Source organism: Chiloscyllium plagiosum, unplaced genomic scaffold (genome assembly GCF_037043375.1).
Source record: "Chiloscyllium plagiosum isolate Xiang-an unplaced genomic scaffold, Cpla_swu_hap1 HiC_scaffold_42, whole genome shotgun sequence".
Classification (NCBI taxonomy): domain Eukaryota; kingdom Metazoa; phylum Chordata; class Chondrichthyes; order Orectolobiformes; family Hemiscylliidae; genus Chiloscyllium; species Chiloscyllium plagiosum.
The window spans coordinates 81,018,761-81,040,140 of NW_028270180.1; the positions used below are offsets into that span (position 1 = coordinate 81,018,761).

The following is a 21,380-nucleotide window of genomic DNA, read 5'->3' on the forward strand; positions in this document are numbered from 1 at the left end:
TGCTGCACTCCCTCCACATTGATCCTCGGACAATGCTGCACTCCTTCACACTGATCCTCTGACAATGCTGCACTCCGTCCACGCTGACCCTCTGACAATGCTGCACTCCCTCCACATTGATCCTCTGACAATGCTGCACTCCCTCCACACTGACCCTCTGTCAATGCTGTACCCCCTTCACACTGATCCTCTGACAATGCTGCACTCCCTCCACACTGACCCTCTGACAATGCTGCACTCCGTCCACACTGACCCTCTGACAATGCTGCGCTCCCTCCACACTGATCTTCTGACAATGCTGAACTCCCTCCACACTGACCCTCTGACAATGCTGCACTCCCTCCACACTGACCCTCTGACAATGCTGTACTCCCTTCACACTGATCCTCTGACAATGTTGTACTCCCTTCACACTGATCCTCTGTCAAAGCTGCACTCCCTCCACACTGACCCTCTGACAATGCTGTACCCCCTTCACACTGATCCTCTGACAATGCTGCATTCCCTCCACACGGATCCTCTGACAATGCTGCACTCACTCCACACTGATCGTCTGACAATGCTGCATTTCCTCCACACGGATCCTCTGACAATGCTGCACTCCCTCCACACTGACCCTCTGATAATGCTGCGCTCCCTCCACACTGATCCTCTGACAATGCTGCATTCCCTCCACACTGATCCTCTGACAATGCTGCACTCCCTCCACACTGACCACCTGACAATGCTGCACTCCCTCCACACTGATGCTCTGACAATGCTGCACTCCCTCCACACTGATCCTCTGACAATGCTGTACTCCCTCCTCACTGATCCTCTGACAAAGCTGCACTCCCTCCACACTGACCCTCTGACAATGCTGCACTCCCTCCACATTGATCCTCGGACAATGCTGCACTCCTTCACACTGATCCTCTGACAATGCTGCACTCCGTCCACGCTGACCCTCTGACAATGCTGCACTCCCTCCACATTGATCCTCTGACAATGCTGCACTCCCTCCACACTGACCCTCTGTCAATGCTGTACCCCCTTCACACTGATCCTCTGACAATGCTGCACTCCCTCCACACTGACCCTCTGACAATGCTGCACTCCGTCCACACTGACCCTCTGACAGTGCTACACTCCCTTCACACTAATCCTCTGACAACGCTGCACTCCCTCCACACTGACCCTCTGACAATATTGCACTCCCTCCACACTGACCCTCTGACAATTCTGCACTCCCTCCACACTGATCCTCTGACAGTGCTGCACTCCCTTCACACTAATCCTCTGACAGTGCTGCACTCCCTTCACACTGATCCTCTGACAATGCTGCACTCCCTCCACACTGACCGTCTGACACTACAGCACTCCCTCCACACTGGCCCTCTGACAATGCTGCGCAACCTCCACACTGACCCTCTGAAAATGCTGCACGCCCTCCACACTGATCCTCTGACAATGCTGCACTCCCTCCACACTGATCCTCTGACAATGCTGCGCTCCCTCCACACTGATCCTCTGACAATGCTGCACTCCCTCCACACTGACCCTATGACAATACAGCACTCCCTCCACACTGAACCTCTGACAATGCTGCACTCCCTCCACACTGATCCTCTGACAATGCTGCGCTCCCTCCACACTGATCCTCTGACAATGCTGCACTCACTCCACACTGATCGTCTGACAATGCTGCATTCCCTCCACACGGATCCTCTGACAGTGCTGTACTCCCTCCACACTCTTGCTCTGACAATGCTGCACTCCCTCCACACTGATCGTCTGACAATGCTGCGCTCCCTCCACACTGATCTTCTGACAATGTTGAACTCCCTCCACACTGACCCTCTGACAATGCTGCGCTCCCTCCACACTGATCTTCTGACAATGCTGAACTCCCTCCACACTGACCCTCTGACAATGCTGCACTCCCTCCACACTGACCCTCTGACAATGCTGTACTCCCTTCACACTGATCCTCTGACAATGTTGTACTCCCTTCACACTGATCCTCTGTCAAAGCTGCACTCCCTCCACACTGACCCTCTGACAATGCTGTACCCCCTTCACACTGATCCTCTGACAATGCTGCATTCCCTCCACACGGATCCTCTGACAATGCTGCACTCACTCCACACTGATCGTCTGACAATGCTGCATTTCCTCCACACGGATCCTCTGACAATGCTGCACTCCCTCCACACTGACCCTCTGATAATGCTGCGCTCCCTCCACACTGATCCTCTGACAATGCTGCATTCCCTCCACACTGATCCTCTGACAATGCTGCACTCCCTCCACACTGACCACCTGACAATGCTGCACTCCCTCCACACTGATGCTCTGACAATGCTGCACTCCCTCCACACTGATCCTCTGACAATGCTGTACTCCCTCCTCACTGATCCTCTGACAAAGCTGCACTCCCTCCACACTGACCCTCTGACAATGCTGCACTCCCTCCACATTGATCCTCGGACAATGCTGCACTCCTTCACACTGATCCTCTGACAATGCTGCACTCCGTCCACGCTGACCCTCTGACAATGCTGCACTCCCTCCACATTGATCCTCTGACAATGCTGCACTCCCTCCACACTGACCCTCTGTCAATGCTGTACCCCCTTCACACTGATCCTCTGACAATGCTGCACTCCCTCCACACTGACCCTCTGACAATGCTGCACTCCGTCCACACTGACCCTCTGACAGTGCTACACTCCCTTCACACTAATCCTCTGACAACGCTGCACTCCCTCCACACTGACCCTCTGACAATATTGCACTCCCTCCACACTGACCCTCTGACAATTCTGCACTCCCTCCACACTGATCCTCTGACAGTGCTGCACTCCCTTCACACTAATCCTCTGACAGTGCTGCACTCCCTTCACACTGATCCTCTGACAATGCTGCACTCCCTCCACACTGACCGTCTGACACTACACCACTCCCTCCACACTGGCCCTCTGACAATGCTGCGCAACCTCCACACTGACCCTCTGAAAATGCTGCACGCCCTCCACACTGATCCTCTGACAATGCTGCACTCCCTCCACACTGATCCTCTGACAATGCTGCGCTCCCTCCACACTGATCCTCTGACAATGCTGCACTCCCTCCACACTGACCCTATGACAATACAGCACTCCCTCCACACTGAACCTCTGACAATGCTGCACTCCCTCCACACTGATCCTTTGACAATGCTGCACTCCATCCACACTTACCCTCTGACAGTGCTGCACTCCCTCCCTCCTGAACTTCTGGCAATGCTGCACTCCCTCCATACTGATCCTCTGACAATGCTGCACTCCCTGCACACTGACCCTCTGACAGTGCTGCACTTCCTCCACACTGATCCAATGACAATGCTGCACTCCCTCCACACTGACTCTGTGACAATGCTGCACTCCCTCCACACTGATCCTCTGACAATTCTGCACTCCCTCCATACTGATCCTCTGACAATGCTGCACTCCCTCCACACTGACCCTCTGACAATGCTGCACTCCCTCCATACTTACCCTCTGACAATGCTGCACTCCCTCCATACTGACCCTCTGACAATGCTGCACTCCCTCCACAATGACCCTCTAACAATGCTGCACTCCCTCCACACTGACCCTCTGACAAGGCACCACACCCTCCACACTGATCCTCTGACAATGCTGTACTCCCTCCACACTGACCCTCTGACAATGCTGCACTCCCTCCACTCTGATCCTCTGACAATGCTGCACTCCCTCCATACTGACCCTCTGACAATGCTGCACTCCCTTCATACTGATCCTCTGAGAATGCTGCACTCCCTCCACACTGACCCTCTGATATTGATGCACTCCCTCAGTTCTGACTCTCTGACAGTGTGGAAGTGGCCCATTACTGCCCCGAGGACAGTGTGGCCTAATCTCAGGACAAAAGCTCTGACAGTAGAGCACTCCATCATGACTGACACTCTGACAGTGCAGCACTCCCTCAGTACTGACCCTCTGACAGTGCAGCACTCTCTCAGTACTGACCCTCTGACAGTGCAGCACTCCCTCAGTACTGACCCTCTGACAGTGCAGCACTCCCTCAGTACTAACTCTCTGACAGTGCAACACTCTCTCTGTACTGACACTCTGAAATTGCACTGACTCAGAATTGACACTCTCACTGTGTAGCGCTCCCTCAGTACTGACCTTTTGATAATGCATGCTCCCTCAGTACTGACCCTCTGACAGTGTAGTGCTTGTTCAGTACTGACCCTCTGATGGTGCAGTGCTCTCCGAGTACGGAGCCTCAGACATTGCGGCATTCCCTCTGGACTCAACCTCTGACAGTGTGGTGCTCCCTCAGTCCTGACCCTTTGACAGTGTAGTGCTCCTCAGAGATGGCCCTCTGTTAATGCAGCAGTCCCTCACTCTTGACCCTCTGACAGTGCGGTGATCTCTCAGTACTCACCCTCTGGCAATGCAGCAGTCCCTCAGTACTGACCCTCTGACAGCGCAGCACTCCCTCAGTACTGACCGTCTGACAGTGGGGTACTCCCTCAGTACTAACGCTCACACACTGCAAAACCTCCTCAGTACTGACCATCTGACAGTGTGGCACTGCCCCCATACCGATTTTGTGAAAGTGCGGTACACCCTCAGTGTAGATCCTCTGGCAGTGCATCTCTTTGACAGTGCAGTGATCCTTTAGTTCTGACATTCTTACAGTGTAGCGCTCCCTCAGTACTAACCCTCTGAGAATGCACCGCTCCCTCAGTCCTGATCCTCTGACAGTGCAGCACTCCCTCAGTACTGATCCTCTGAGAGTGCAGCACTCCCTCAGTACTGACCCTCTAACAGTGCATCACTCCCTCAGTACTGACCCTCTGACAGTGCCGCACTCCCTCAGTACTGAACCTCTGACAGTGCGGCACTCCCTCAGTACTGACCCTCTGACAGTGCCGCACTCCCTCAGTACTGACCATCTGACAGTGCGGCACTCCCTCAGTACCGACCCTCTGACAGTGCGGCACTCTCTCAGTACTGATCCTCTGACAGTGCAGCACTCCCGCAGTACAGACCCTCTGACAGTGCAGCACTCCCTCAGTACTGACCCTCTGACAGTGCGGCACTCCCTCAGTACCGACCCTCTGACAGTGCGGCATCCTCTCAGTACTGATCCTCTGACAGTGCAGCACTCCCTCAGTACTGACCCTCTGACAGTGCAGCACGCCCTCAGGACTGACACTCCCAAAGTGCAGCACTCCCTCAGTACTGACCCTCTGATAGTGCAGCACTCCCTCAGTACAGACCCTCTCACAGTGCAGCACTCCCTCAGTACCGACCCTCTGACAGTGCGGCACTCTCTCAGTACTGATCCTCTGACAGTGCAGCACTCCCTCAGTACTGACCCTCTGACAGTGCAGCACTCCCTCAGTACTGACCCTCTGACAGTGCAGCACTCCCTCAGTACTGACCCTCTGACAGTGCGGCACTCCCTCATTACCGACCCTCTGACAGTGCGGCACTCTCTCAGTACAGACCCTCTGACAGTGCAGCACTCCCTCAGTACTGACCGTCTGACAGTGGGGTACTCCCTCAGTACTGACGCTCACACACTGCAAAACCTCCTCAGTACTGACCATCTGACAGTGTGGCACTGCCCCCATACCGATTTTGTGAAAGTGCGGTACACCCTCAGTGTAGATCCTCTGGCAGTGCATCTCTTTGACAGTGCAGTGATCCTTTAGTTCTGACATTCTTACAGTGTAGCGCTCCCTCAGTACTAACCCTCTGAGAATGCACCGCTCCCTCAGTACTGATCCTCTGACATTGCAGCACTCCCTCAGTACTGATCCTCTGACAGTGCAGCACTCCCTCAGTACTGACCCTCTAACAGTGCATCACTCCCTCAGTACTGACCCTCTGACAGTGCCGCACTCCCTCAGCACTGAACCTCTGACAGTGCGGCACTCCCTCAGTACTGACCCTCTGACAGTGCCGCACTCCCTCAGTACTGACCATCTGACAGTGCGGCACTCCCTCAGTACCAACCCTCTGACAGTGCGGCACTCTCTCAGTACTGATCCTCTGACAGTGCAGCACTCCCTCAGTACAGACCCTCTGACAGTGCAGCACTCCCTCAGTGCTGACCCTCTGACAGTGCGGCACTCCCTCAGTAGCGACCCTCTGACAGTGCGGCACTCTCTCAGTACTGATCCTCTGACAGTGCAGCACTCCCTCAGTACTGACCCTCTGACAGTGCAGAACTCCCTCAGGACTGACACTCCCACAGTGCAGCACTCCCTCAGCACTGACCCTCTGATAGTGCAGCACTCCCTCAGTACAGACCCTCTCACAGTGCAGCACTCCCTCAGTACCGACCCTCTGACAGTGCGGCACTCTCTCAGTACTGATCCTCTGACAGTGCAGCACTCCCTCAGTACTGACCCTCTGACAGTGCAGCACTCCCTCACTACTGACTCTCCCACAGTGCAGCACTCCCTCAGTACTGACCCTCTGACAGTGCAGCACTCCCTCAGTACTGACCCTCTGACAGTGCGGCACTCCCTCAGTACCGACCCTCTGACAGTGCGGCACTCTCTCAGTACTGATCCTCTGACAGTGCAGCACTCCCTCAGTACTGACCCTCTGACAGTGCGGCACTCTCTCAGTACTGATCCTCTGACAGTGCCGCACTCCCTCAGTACTGACGCTCACACACTGCAAACCCTCCTCAGTACTGACCATCCGACAGTGTGGCACTGCCCCCATACCGATTTTGTGAAAGTGCGGTACACCCTCAGTGTAGATCCTCTGGCAATGCATCTCTTTGACAGTGCAGTGATCCTTTAGTTCTGACATTCTTACAGTGTAGCGCTCCCTCAGTACTAACCCTCTGAGAATGCACCGCTCCCTCTGTCCTGATCCTCTGACAGTGCAGCACTCCCTCAGTACTGATCCTCTGACAGTGCAGCACTCCCTCAGTACTGACCCTCTAACAGTGCATCACTCCCTCAGTACTGACCCTCTGACAGTGCCGCACTCCCTCAGTACTGAACCTCTGACAGTGCGGCACTCCCTCAGTACTGACCCTCTGACAGTGCCGCACTCCCTCAGTACTGACCATCTGACAGTGCGGCACTCCCTCAGTACCGACCCTCTGACAGTGCGGCACTCTCTCAGTACTGATCCTCTGACAGTGCAGCACTCCCGCAGTACAGACCCTCTGACAGTGCAGCACTCCCTCAGTACTGACCCGCTGACAGTGCGGCACTCCCTCAGTACCGACCCTCTGACAGTGCGGCACTCTCTCAGTACTGATCCTCTGACAGTGCAGCACTCCCTCAGTACTGACCCTCTGACAGTGCAGCACTCCCTCAGTACTGACCCTCTGATTGTGTAACACTCCCTCAGTGTTGACCCACCGACAGTGCAGCACTCCCTCAGTACTGACCCACCGACAGTGCAGCACTCCCTCAGTACTGACCCTCTGACAGTGCAGCACTCCCTCAGTACTGACCCTCTGATAGTGCAGCACTCCCTCAGTACTGACCCTCCGACAGTGCAGTGCTCCCTCAGTACAGACCCTCTGACAGTGCTGCACTCCCTCAGTACTGACCCTCCGACAGTGCAGCACTCCCTCAGTACTGACCCTCCGACAGTGCAGCACTCCCTCATTACTGACCCTCTGACAGTGCAGCACTCCCTCAGCACTGACTCTCTGACACTGCAGCACTCCCTCAGTACTGACCCTCTGACAGTGAAGCACTCCATCAGCACTGACCCTATGACAGTGCAGCACTCTCTCAGAACTGACCCTCCGACAGTGCAGCACTCCCTCAGCACTGACCCTCTTTTTTCTCTTTCATTGAGTCTTGTGGAAATTTGGAGACATAGGGTTTGCAGATTCTGAGGAAGCGTGAGAGAGACACACAAACCAAACCCTGTCTGAAACTCTCTGTAATAGACTATTCAGAGGCACAGAGTCACAGAGATGCACAGCTTGGAAACAGACCCTCCTGCCCAACTCGTCCATACCAACCAGATATTCTCATCTCATTTCATTCCATTAGCTAGCACTTGGCTGATATCCCTCTAAACCCTTCCTATTCACATACTCATCCTGATGCCTTTTAAATATCAGAATTGTACCAGCCCCTATCACTTCCTCTGGCAGCTACCTGCATGCCCTTGAATAAGTGCTCAAACATTCATACTGTCGATACAAACTCTAATAAACACCAACCTACGAAAGGCTATCATTGTCATTTTCAACCCACCCTTTGCTTCTTCATTATGCTGATTTCAACACAGGTAATAAAACAGTGTTAGTGACCATCCACCGTGACCCTGTTATAAAACTTATTTACAAATGTGGCTTGCATGTGATTCCCACACCCTCTAATAGTTGCCTGGAAGGTAGGGGTGAGCAGTACTCTCCTGCTGCAGTCCTCGGGTGTCCCACAGTGATGTTAGGGTGGGAGCTCCAGGATTTTGACCTGAACCATGTAAAGAGCTCTCTTACTGGAGGGCCTTTTTAAAGTTGGGAAGTTATTATAGCCCAGGATGACCCAGGAGCTGCTGTCTTGCCAGAGAGAGAGGCCTGGTGGGTCACCTGCCTCAGGTGAGGGGTGAGGTTGAGAAGCCGGGGTCTTCATGGTAATTTCAGACATGATAGAGATTGAGCCAACAATGTTGGCATCACGAACCTGTTAGCTGTGGTAAGTGACCCTCCTTTGTAGCAGAGGGATTCAATCCCTTTAATAGAGCAAGCTTGAGAATTCAACACTAAAATCAATCTGTACGGACGCGCTGGAGACCTGAAACATCAATATAGAGATTGCTGAAGGAGCTAAGCATGTCCGGCAGCATCTCTGAAGGGAGAGGGAGAAAGAGACAGAGAGAGAGTTCACCTTTCAATCCAGTGATTTCTGCGGGAAAGTTCCTTCAGAACAGACCGTTTTGAGGAGTGGTCACTTGAAATGCGAATTGTTCCTCTCTCTCTTCACCGTTGCTACCTGCTGAATTCTGCTGAATTTCCCCACCATCTGTTTGCTTGAGAATTTGACCTGATCCAAGCGTCACTGAGTAATTCAGTCTGTGTTCAATGTCCTGAGGCTGCTTCTGCTGAAAGTTGACAAACAGGTTTAAGGCTTTGTAAGGTATTGTATTCGGAGTGAGGGATACATGGGAGAACAGATACAGAACACAGGCACTTCACAAAGATCCTTCTCAATGTAACTTTGTGATGTTAATTCAGAAGGAACAGCTCAGACCTAACATTTCAGTTAATCAGCCAAGGGGAGTATATATGTCATGATAAAGACTTGTTGTACAGACTGTACCGAACCGAACTTTAGTGACTATGTTTGTACGTAAAGTTCTTGTTGTGAATAAAGTCTCTTTTTGATATTGATATAAATATTTTTTCGAGGGGGACCAAGCATCTTGAGCTCGTGGAGGCATTGCCCTGGAAGGTAGGGGTGAGCTGTACTCTCCTGCTGCAGTCCTCGGGTGTCCCACAGTGATGTTAGGGTGGGAGCTCCAGGATTTTGACCTGAACCATGTAAAGAGCTCTCTTACTGGAGATCTCTTTCTTAAATAATCGCTAGACAAGTTCGATACTCCCCGGGTATAGACATCAAACGGTCATCAACGGGGAGGAGATGGTGGGATGGTTACCGGGGCTCAGTGTTGCCTCACCCCACCCGGGTTCGATTCCAGCCTCGGGCGACTGTCTCTGTGGAGTTGGCACATTCTCCCTATGTCAGCCTCCGGGTGCTCCAGTGTCCTTCCACTGTCCAAAGATGTGCAGGCTGGGTGGGTTAGCCAGAGGAAATGAAGGGATCCAGGGATAGAGTGGATGATGGGCTGCTCTACTGGGGATCAATGTGAACCTGATAGGCCGGACGGCCTGCTTCCACATTCTATGATCAATCCAGAGACCCAAATAATGTTCTGGGCCCTGGGCTCCAATCTTGGGGGTGGCTGTAGATCATCCCAGGGAGAATAGGTTTGGGAATGAACACGGTCCCAGGGGGTAACTGGTTTGTTTTCTGAGGTGTTGAGGGCATGAATGTTTTGTCGAGGTTCTTTGGAGATAAATATACTGAAGAGGTGCTTTCTGAGGTACTGAGGGAACACTATCTGGCGGTACAGGGTGCAGTAGGTGGAATGGTACAGATACACTTCCCTAATCATTTCCTGAGTGCCCCCACGGCACGCTGATGTGGTTATCTGAGATGGAAGCCACGCCCCATTTGAGATGATTAGATCAACACTCAGTGAAAAATAAAACACAAACACAAGCCTTAAACATGGATTGGAGTGTGAGAAACAAAAGCTCACTCACTTTAATAATTTCAGTCCGAGACCAAAAATCTGAATCCGAGTCGTTTATTTGTACACTTGCAAGTGGGTGCCTTGTCTAATTGCCAGGTACGGCAATTAGAAATGCACAGTAAACCACAACAAACTCTTGCAATATATACAGTTTTTTCCCATATGTTTTCCTTATTCCATTGTTTGTTCCCTGCTTCACTTACGTCACTCATTTCCTTTAGACTGATCCCTCAACTTCTGTTTATCCTGTCTTGTCCGTGACAAACTCTTATCTCTGACTCCCATAAGGGTGTTTGACGTCAGTCTACTGTAGGTCATTGATTAGGCATATCTTTTCTTCTATCAGCATCTATTTCTATCCAGAGGCCACTTTGACCTCTTTGATTAGGGTTTGTTCCTGTGTCTCTGTACAAGTGGGGAAACAGATGTTTTTCCTGTTTGCCCATGCATCCACCATTGTTCTGTAATCACGTCTCATACTAACATACCATTTTCTTTAACGGATTATATGTTTCCTCATTTTTGCTAAGTCAGCTCTCGTCCAAAACAATCCCAAACGACTCGGCTTCAGATTTTTGGTCTCGGACTGAAATTATTAAAGTGAGTGAGCTTTTGATTCTCACAAGAGGAAAACTGTTATGAATCTATCATCACTTGTTGCTTGGACATGTTTTAGAAAAGCAGGCGCACAAACAGTCCAATGCTGTCCATGCAAGGGGTGCTGCACAGGAAGATCCAAGAATTCATTTGCCGTTGATGTCTGTCTCTCTGCAGAGGTCATCATCCGAGTTCAGGGTTCAGACCTGGGTGAAATCATCTCTCCATCAAAACCTCAAGTGTGTGTGTTTGTGTGTGTGTGTGTGTGTGTGTGTGTGTGTGTGTGTGGTTATATTGTATATCCAAGAAAATAAATTCCTGCTGTTGTTTCAGGTTGATTGGTCCTTGATTTTCAAAAAACTGGGGAAGATACAAATGTGAAAGCTTTTAAAAGCTGCAAAACTCACTTAACTGGGGTAAAGTGAATGCTGTAAAGCTCCCAAAAGAGTTTGGGATGGAAGAAACAAGTAACATTAGATTGAGAAGAGATGGTGCCATTCAGGTGCAGAGGTATTGTTGGAATGTCTATTCATGATTAACTAAGTCATTTCAGCAGAGGAGAAAACAATTCCAGGGAGATCAAAAACACCTTGGAGATAGTTTCTCAACCAACCTGCTCAGTGATGGTATGATATTCCTCTGGACCAGGTGGGACTTGAACCTGGATCTCCTAGCTCAGAGGTAAAGACGCTACCACTGTCCCTTTCTACCTTCCCCAAGCTGTACATGAGACCTAACACTTGGCTGCAGACATCAATTGAAAACAGCCTATGTGACAAGGTCTTAATGAAGGAAGGAGGGAGAAACCAGGAATCTACAGGCCAATCACTCTGACGGCGGGGAAACTGTTGGAATGAATACTTAGGGACAGAATGAATCTGCACTTGGAGCAGGCAGGGGTTAATCAAGAACAGAAGGTGTGGTTTTATTAAAGGAAGGTCATACCTGACCAACCTGATTGAATTTATCAAAAAGGTGGCCAGGTGACAGCAATGCATTTGGTGTAGGCTACTTGGAATTCAGTGAGGCTTTTGATAAGGTCCTGCAAGGGACACTGATGGCAAAGACAAGAGCCATGGCATCCAAGGAAATTTGGCAAATTGGATCCACAATGGGCTGAGTCACAGGAAGCAGAGGGTGAGATGTGCTTCTGTAACTGGAAGCTTGTGCCCAGTGGGATCTTGCAGAGGCCAGTATTGGGTCCTCACAGTTTCTCGGTTCATAGAAATAACTTTCACTTGAAAGTTGGAGGATTGATCAGTGAGTTCACGGATGATATGAAAACTAGTGTGATGGCAAACTGTGAAGAAGATAGAATGAGACCATAGGAAGACAAACTTAATAAGGGAATACATGATGAACTATAGGGCCCTGGGAAGCACTGAAGATCAGAGGGACCATGTTGTCCATGTCCACCAGTCACTTAAACACTGGGACACGCCTTTCCTTGTGAAGCACAAAGGTTGAGCTGGGAAGTTCTGTCGGAACTGTCGAAAACATTGGCTCGGGGACTGGTAGCTTGTTGATTGCATTTCTGGAATTCACATTTAAGGAGGGATATGTTAGCACTCGAGACTTGGAAGGATGTTGTCTGAGCTGGAGAGTTTCAGTTATGAAGAGAGACTGGAAAGATTGGGTCATTTTCCTTAGACCAGAGAGATTGAGAGGGGAGTCGCAGGTAGATAGGACAGTGAAGAAGGCATTTTGTATGTTTTCCCTTATTGGTCAGAGCATTGAATAAAGGAGTTTTGTGTGCAATTCTGCTCTGATTCATGTAGAAAGGATGTTGTGAAATTTGAAAAGGTTCAAGAAGGATTTACAAGGATGTTGCCAGGTTTGGAGGGATGGAACTACAGGGATGGCTGAATAGGCTGGAGCTGTTTTCCCTGGAGTGTTGGAGGCTGTGGAGTGACCTTCCAAACGTTTATAAAATCATGGAGGCATGGATAGGGAAAATAGACAATGTCTTTTCCCTGGGGTGTGGTAGTCAAGAACTAGAAGGCATAGGTTTAGGGTGAGAGGGGAAAGATTTACAAGGTCCTAAGTGCCAACTTTTCATGCAACAGGCCGTGCGTGTATGCAAGAGCAAGTGCAGGCCAGTACGCGGCTAGTAACATATAAAAGGTATCAGGAGGGGTAGAAGAAAACTCCACCACCACCTGATGAAGGAGCAACGTTGCGAAAGTAAGTGGTTCCAATTAAACCTGTTGGACTATAACCTAGTGTTCAATGATTTTTAACTTGAATTGGAAGGGATTAGAGGGCCAAGTGTTCGTAAATGGGATTAGGTTAATTTCGGATATCTGGTCGGCATGGACGAGTAGGGCTGAAGGATCTATTTCTATGTTGTACATCTGTTTGACTCTATAACATCATTGAGATTTATAAAATAATGAGAGGTGTTGATTGGGAAGACAGTAAGGAAATATTCCCCTTGATAGAGGAAGTAGTTAAGACAAATGCTGTAAAGACTGGAAGGCTGTGCAGCATTTGAAGGTAAGGGGCAGGAGACTTACGGGGAAGGTCAGTGATAAGGTCATACAGCATGGAAACAGACCTTTTGGTTCCCCCCAAGTCAATGCTCATCATAATCCCAAACAAAACTCGTCCCATCGCCTGCTCCTGGCCCATATCCCTCCAATTCTGTCCTGTTTGTCCAAATAGCTTTTAAACATTGGAACTGTACCCGCATCCATTAATTCCTCTGGAAGTTCACTCACACACGAACCACTCTCTGTGTAGAAAAAGTTGACCCTCATTTCCCTTATAAATCTTTCCCCTCTCACTTTAAAATATGTCTCCTAGTCCTGAAGTCTCGGGGGGAGTAAGCTCCCCAGTCCAAGGGGAAAATTTCCTCACTATCTACCTTATGAACACCTCTCATTATTTTATACATCTCAACCATGTCATCGAGTAATATAGACTTACAGCACAGAAACAGATCCTTCGACCCAACTCATCCATGCTGAACGGATATCCTAACTTACCCTAGTCCCATTTACCAGTACTTGGTCCATATCCCTCTAATCCCTTTCTCTTCATATACAAGTCCTGAAGTCTATCACCCGAGGGAAAAGACATCTGACATTCACCTTATATATGTCCCTTATTATATTGTAAACGTCTGTAAGTTCGCCCCTCAAACCTCAAGCTCCTTTCCATATAACTCAAACTCTCTAGTCCTGGGAACATCTTGTAAATATTTTCGGAACAGTTTAACAATACCCCTCCTATAACAGGGAGACCAGAATTGGACACAGTATTCTAGAAGAGGCCTGTACAACCTCAACATGATGTCCTAACTCCTACACTCATGGTCTATGTAATGAAGGAAAAAGGCTTTCACCCAGAGGGTGGTGAAAAAAAACTGAATTCACTGCCGGAAGGGGATTGCAGACAGAATCTCTCAAATCATTGAAGAAGTATTCAGAAGTGCACTTGCAATGCCAAGACATACAAGGTGATGGGTCTTGAAGGAGAACCATTGCTGGTGATTTTGAATCTGTAGTCTGTATTGTTTGCCCGAAACATCAATTTTCTGGCTCCTCGGATGCTGCCTGAGTTGCTGGGCATTTCCAGCCCCACTCTAATCTAGACTCTGGTTTCCAGTATCTGCAGTCCTTGTTTTTACCTGATATAAGGTGATGGGCCAAGGGCTGAGAAATGAAGTTACCATAGTTTGATGGTGGTTTTTGACTGGCACAGAATCAATGGGCTGAAGGGACTTGTTCTGCACTGGATACCCCTGTGATTCGAAAAGAACAGGACAATGACGAGACTTTGATTGAGGTGTTGGCACTAACTATTGTCAATGTGGAAGTGCCACAAGATTGAGCTTTATTCTGACACACTGTCAGACCTGAATTTAAACTCTGTTCTCACTCTCTGCAGATGCTTCTGCACCTGCTATATTTCTTCAGCGCTCCGCGTTTATTTGTGGCTACAGATAGGATCTGAAGCTGCAGAGGTGAAATCTAATGGTTTGGAAGATATGGGAAAGCAAAGCAGACACTTCCTGATTGAAAACGAAAACTCAAATATAGAATTGTGAGGCTGTTAATGAATATTTTGTTCCAAAAATCCAGACAACACAAGTTTCAGTACAACAGCAGACGCTTTATTATCGGAGTGCAGTGCGAGATTCTCCATGTCCCTGAAAGTAGTCGTGTGTCTACTTGTGGTGACACTTCTCCACGAATCTCTGCTCTACACACAAAGGCAGTACTTTTTATGGGAATAATACAAAAGGTCTCTCAGCCACATGGTTGATTGTCGTTACATTGTTTAAGATGGGCAATTATCATCTTACAAGGCCCGGTGAATGTCGATGTCCTGCGATAACGAGTGAATGGATTACAGCGACTGATTATCGTATGCTTCATGATCATGTGTCAATGGGAAGAGATTAAAACTGAAGGGTTTTTACGGTTTTCAACCGGGAATTCACATCCCTATGCTAATACGGAGAGGAAGCAAGATAATGGGAGCAGGAGGAAGTTCAACAGGGTTGTGGCCAAGGCTATCAGTCTTGGCTGGGGAGGACAAATACCTTTACCTGAGGCTGCAGAGGAATCCACATGTGTGGCAGCAATGGATTACTTCTCTAAGATTCAGTTATCCTACTGAGACGTTCTGTCTATTCAGTAATTGATACTGTAGTGAGTCTGTTTCAGAGTGGAATGTTTAACTGTTGAGTGCCCAGGATGCCTTGAAAGAGAATTAAAACATGGAACTGATCCTTTTCTGGATTTATAACGTCCTCACCACAGTCAGTGACAGAAAACTCCTCCTGTCAGATATCAACCAGCCGCTCACTCACTGACACCAATCACCCCCTGTCGAATATAAACCACCCCACAGGCACAAATCTCCCCATGTCTGATTTCACCTTGCCCCACAGACAGTGACAATATTTTCCTCCAATCTGATATAAACCAGCCACACAGTCACTGACACCAATCGCCCCCTGTCTGATATAAACCAGACCCACAGTCCCTGACACCAACCTCCCCCGTCTGATATAAACCAGACCCATAGTCCCTGACACAAATCTCCCTCTGTCTGATATAAACCAGCCCCACAGTCACTGACACCAATCTCCCTCTGTCTGATATAAACCAGCCCACAGTCACTGACACCAATCTCCCGTTGTCTGATATAAACCAGCCCACAGTCACTGACACCAATCTCCCCCTGTCTGATATAAGCCATATCCACAGTCACTGACACCAATTTCCTAAAGTCTGATATAATCCAGCCACAGAGTCACTGACACCAATCTCCCCCTGTCTGATATAAACCAGACACACAGTCACTGACAGCAATCTCCCTCTGTCTGATATAAACCAGCCCCACAGTCCATGACACCAATCTCCCCCTGTCTGATATAAACCAGACCCACAGTCACTGACACCAATCTCCCCTTGTCTTATATGAACCAGCCCCACAGTCACTGACACCAATCTCCTCCTGTCTGATATTAACCACACCCACAGTCCATGACACGAATCTCTCCCTGTCTGACATAAACCAGACCCACAGTCACTGACACCAATTTCCTAAGTCTGATATAATCCAGCCCCAGAGTCACTGACACCAATCTCCCCTGTCTGATATAAACCAGACCCACAGTCACTGACAGCAATCTCCCTCTGTCTGATATAAACCAGCCCCATAGTCACTGACACCAATCTCCCGCTGTCTGATATAAACCAGCCCACAGTCCATGACAGTCCTTCCTGAAGAAGGGCTAATGCCCGAAACGTCAATTCTCCTGTTCCCTAGATGCTGCCTGACCTGCTGCGCTTTTCCAGCAACACATTTCCATCTCTGATCTCCAGCATCTGCAGACCTCACTTTCTCCTCACAGTCCATGACACCAATCTCCCCCTGTCTGATATAAACCAGCCCCACAGTCACTGACACCAATCTCCCCCTTTCTGATATAAACCAGACCCACAGTCACTGACACCAATCTCCTCCTGTCTGATATAAACCAGACCCACAGTCACTGACACCAATCTCCCCCTTTCTGATATAAACCAGACCAACAGTCACTGACACCAATCTCCTCCTGTCTGATATAAACCAGACCCACAGTCACTGACCCCAATCTCCCTCTGTCTGATATAAACCAGACCCACAGTCACTGACCCCAATTTCCTAAAGTCTAATATAATCCAGCCCCAGAGTCACTGACAGCAATCTCCCCCTGTCTGATATAAACCAGACCCACAGTCACTGACAGCAATCTCCCTCTGTCTGACATAAACCAGCCCCACAGTGACTGATGGAAATGTGTTGCTGGAAAAGCGCAGCAGGTCAGGCAGCATCTAGGGAACAGGAGAATCGACGTTTCGGGCATTAGCCCTTCTTCAGGAAGGGCTAATGCCCGAAACGTCGATTCTCCTGTTCCCTAGATGCTGCCTGACCTGCTGCGCTTTTCCAGCAACACATTTCCATCTCTGATCTCCAGCATCTGCAGACCTCACTTTCTCTCCACAGTGACTGATACCAATCTCCCCCTTTCTGATATAAACCAGACCCACAGTCACTGACGCCAATCTCCTCCAGGCTGATATAAACCAGCTCCACAGTCACTGATGACAATCTCCTCCTGTCTGACAAAAACCAGCCCCTTTTTCACTGACGCCAATCTCCCCCTGTCTGACATAAAACAGCTCCACAGTCACTGACACCAATTTCTGCATGTCTGATATAAACCAGCCCCATAGTCCCTGACACCAATCTCTGCCTGTCTCATATAATCCAGACCCATGGTCCCTGACACCAATCTCCCCCTGTCTGATATAAACCAGACCCACAGTCACTGACACCAATCTCACCCTGTCTGATATAAACCAGACCCACAGTCACTGACACCAATCTCTCCTTGTTTGATATAAACCATACCAACAGTCACTGACACCAATTTCCTAAAGTCTGATATAATCCAGCCCCACAGGCAGTGACACTAATCTCCCCATGTCTGATATAAACCAGACCCATAGTCACTGACACCAATTTTCCTCTGTCTGATATAAACCAGCCCCACAGTCGCTGACACCAATCTCCCCCTTTCTGATATAAACCAGCCCCACAGTCACTGACACCAATCTCTGCCTGTCTGATATAATCCAGCCCCACAGACACTGACACCAATCTGCCCTTGTCTGATATAAACCAACCCACAGTCACTGACACCAATCTCCCCTTGTCTGATATAAACCAGACTCACAGTCACTGACAACAATCTTTCCCTGTCTGATATGAACCATACCCACAGTCACTGACACCAATTTCCTCCAGTCTGATATAATCCAGCCCCACAGTCACTGACACCAATCTCTCTCTGTCTGATATAAACCAGCTCCACAGTCACTGACACCAATCTCTCTCTGTCTGATATAAACCAGCCCCACAGTCACTGATGACAATCTCCTCCTGTCTGACATAAACCAGCCCCCTTTTCACTTATGGCAATCTCCCGCTGTCTCACATAAACCGGCCCCACAGTCACTGCCACCAATCTCCCCCTGTCTGACATAAACCAGCCCCATAGTCCCTGACACCAATCTCTGCCTGTCTCATATAATCCAGACCCATGGTCCCTGACACCAATCTCCCCCTGTCTGATATAAACCAGACCCACAGTCCATGACACCGATCTCCCCCTGTCTGATAGAAACCAGCCCCACAGTCACTAACACCAATCTCCGCTTGTCTGATATAAACCAGCCCCACAGTCACTGACACCAATCTCCCGCTGTCTGATATAAACCAGCCCACAGTCCATGGCACCAATCTCCCCCTGTCTGATATAAACCAGACCCACAGTCACTGACACCAATCTCCCCTTGTCTTATATGAACGAGCCCCACAGTCACTGACACCAATTTCCTAAAGTCTGATATAATCCAGCCCCACAGTCACTGACACTAATCTCCCCATGCCTGATATAAACCAGACCCATAGTCCCTGACACCAATCTCCCTCTGTCTGATATAAACCAGCCCCACAGTTGCTGACACCAATCTCCCCCTTTCTGATATAAACCAGCCGCACAGTCACTGACACCAACCTCTGCCTGTCTGATATAATCCAGCCCCACAGACACTGACACCAATCTCCCCTTGTCTGATATAAACCAGCCCACAGTCACTGACACCAATCTCCCGCTGTCTGATATAAACCAGACTCACAGTCACTGACACCAATCTCTCCCTGTCTGATATGAACCATACCCACAGTCACTGACACCAATTTCCTCCAGTCTGATATAATCCAGCCCCACAGTCACTGACACCAATCTCCCCCTTTCTGATATAAACCAGACCCACAGTCACTGACACCAATCTCTCTCTGTCTGATATAAACGAGCTCCACAGTCACTGATGACAATCTCCTCCTGTCTGTCATATACCAGCCCCTTTTTCACTGACGCCAATCTCCCCCTGTCTGACATAAACCAGCCCCGCAGTCACTGACACCAATCTTTGCCTGCCTGATCTCAACCAGCCCCACAGTCACTGACACCAATCTTTGCCTGCTTGATCTCAACCAGCCCCACAGTCACTGACACCAATCTTTGCCTGCCTGATCTCTACCAGCCCACAGTCACTGACACCAATCTTTGCCTGCCTGATCTCAACCAGCCCCACAGTCACTGACACCAATCTTTGCCTGCCTGATATAAATCAGAGGACAAAGTGAGGTCTGCAGATGCTGGAGATGAGAGCTGAAACTGTGTTGCTGGAAACGCGCAGCAGGTCAGGCAGCATCCAGGGAACAGGAGAACCGACGTTTCGGGCATGATTACTGAAGAAGGGCTTATGCCCGAAACGTCGATTCTCCTGTTCCCTGGATGCTGCCTGACCTGCTGCGCTTTTCCAGCAACACATTTCCAGCTCTGATAATAATCTGACTCACAGTCACTGATGCCAATCTCCCCTTGTCTGATATAAACAAGCCCCACAGTCACTGAACCCAGCTCTGCCTGTCTGATATAAACCAACCCACAATCACTGATACCAATTTCTGCATGTCTGATATAAACCAACCCACAGTCACTGACACCAATCTCTCTCTGTCTGATATAAACCAGCCCCACAGTTACTGACACCAATCTTTCTCTGTCTGATATAAACCAGCCCCACAGTCACTGACACCAATCTCCCCCTGTCTGATATAAACTAGCTCTACAGTCACTGACACCAATCTCTGCCTGTATGATATAAACGAGCCCCTTATTCACTGACATCAATCTCCCCTGATATAAACCAGTCCCCTAGAGAGTGATACCAAACTCCCCCTATCCAATTTAAACCATTGCCTCAAAATCTTTCACCAATTTCCTCTTGTCTGATATAAACCAGCTCCTAGACCACTGACACCAATCCCTCCCGTTCTGATATAAACTAGCCAGACAGTCAGTGACGAAAATGTGTTACTGGAAAAGCGCAGCAGGTCAGGCAGCATCCAAGGAGCAGGGGAACCGACGTTTTGGGCATGATTCCTGAAGAAGGGCTTATGCCCGAAACGTCGATTCTCCTGTTCCCTGGATGCTGCCTGACCTGCTGCGCTTTTCCCGCAACACATTTTCAGCTCTGATCTCCAGCATTTGCAGTCCATACTTTCTCCCAGACAGTCAGCGACACCAATCTCCGCCAGTCTGGTTGAAATCAGCCCCACAGAAACTGACAATAATCTCCCCGCGTCTGATATACACCAGCCCTGCAGTCACTGACACCAATCTCCTCCTGTCTGATATAAACCAGCCCCTTATTCACTGACACCAATCTCCCCCTGTCTGATATAAACCACAGTCACTGACACCAATCTCTTCAGCTCTGACATAAACTTTGATTCCCATTCTTCCTGGTAGGAAAGTAGGGCCATGTGTGCAATGTTCAAGTCAGTAAGAATTGTCAGCAAGGATTCATCAACACTTTCTTTTTGGAGATTTTAATGCCAGGGAACTTTTCAGATATCAAATTTCAGTTCTTTTCCCAGGGAGCAAGTTCCATTTGAAGCAGAAATTCAATATTAGTTGCACACTAATTGCCTGTGAAATTTTTCTGAATTTGACAGAATGATCACAGAGAGCTGATTTTAAAGGGTCACGATACCCCAAAGAACGCTGTCAGCTACAATGACAAGAATCTTCAACTCTACTCTAGTGATAAGGAAGTAACTTCAGCAGAAACAAACCCGAACTGTAAGAATGTACTTGATTCAATGCTGGATGTCATGAGCAACAGGAGTGATGGAATATTCCAACCTCTGCAGTCACATGTCGACTTGTTGATGTGTGAGCTGACTACATCCACTTGCACTGGTTGAACAGGTCACTCCCAGGTGTGAATCTGTTGATGTGTCAGAAGGCTGGATGAAGTTGTGAATCCTTTCTCTCACACAGGGCAGGTGAATGACCTTGACACAAGGTGAACTCATTGATGGTTCAGAAGCTTAGAT

The 21,380-nt window shown here is 49.2% G+C and overlaps 1 long non-coding RNA gene across 1 annotated transcript in view; it reads left to right on the plus strand.

Annotated features, from left to right (window-relative positions):
• Window positions 1–21,380, plus strand: part of LOC148137950 (uncharacterized) — a 593,433-nt gene that overhangs the window by 412,189 nt on the left and 159,864 nt on the right. The gene's annotated exons all lie outside the window — the stretch shown is intronic.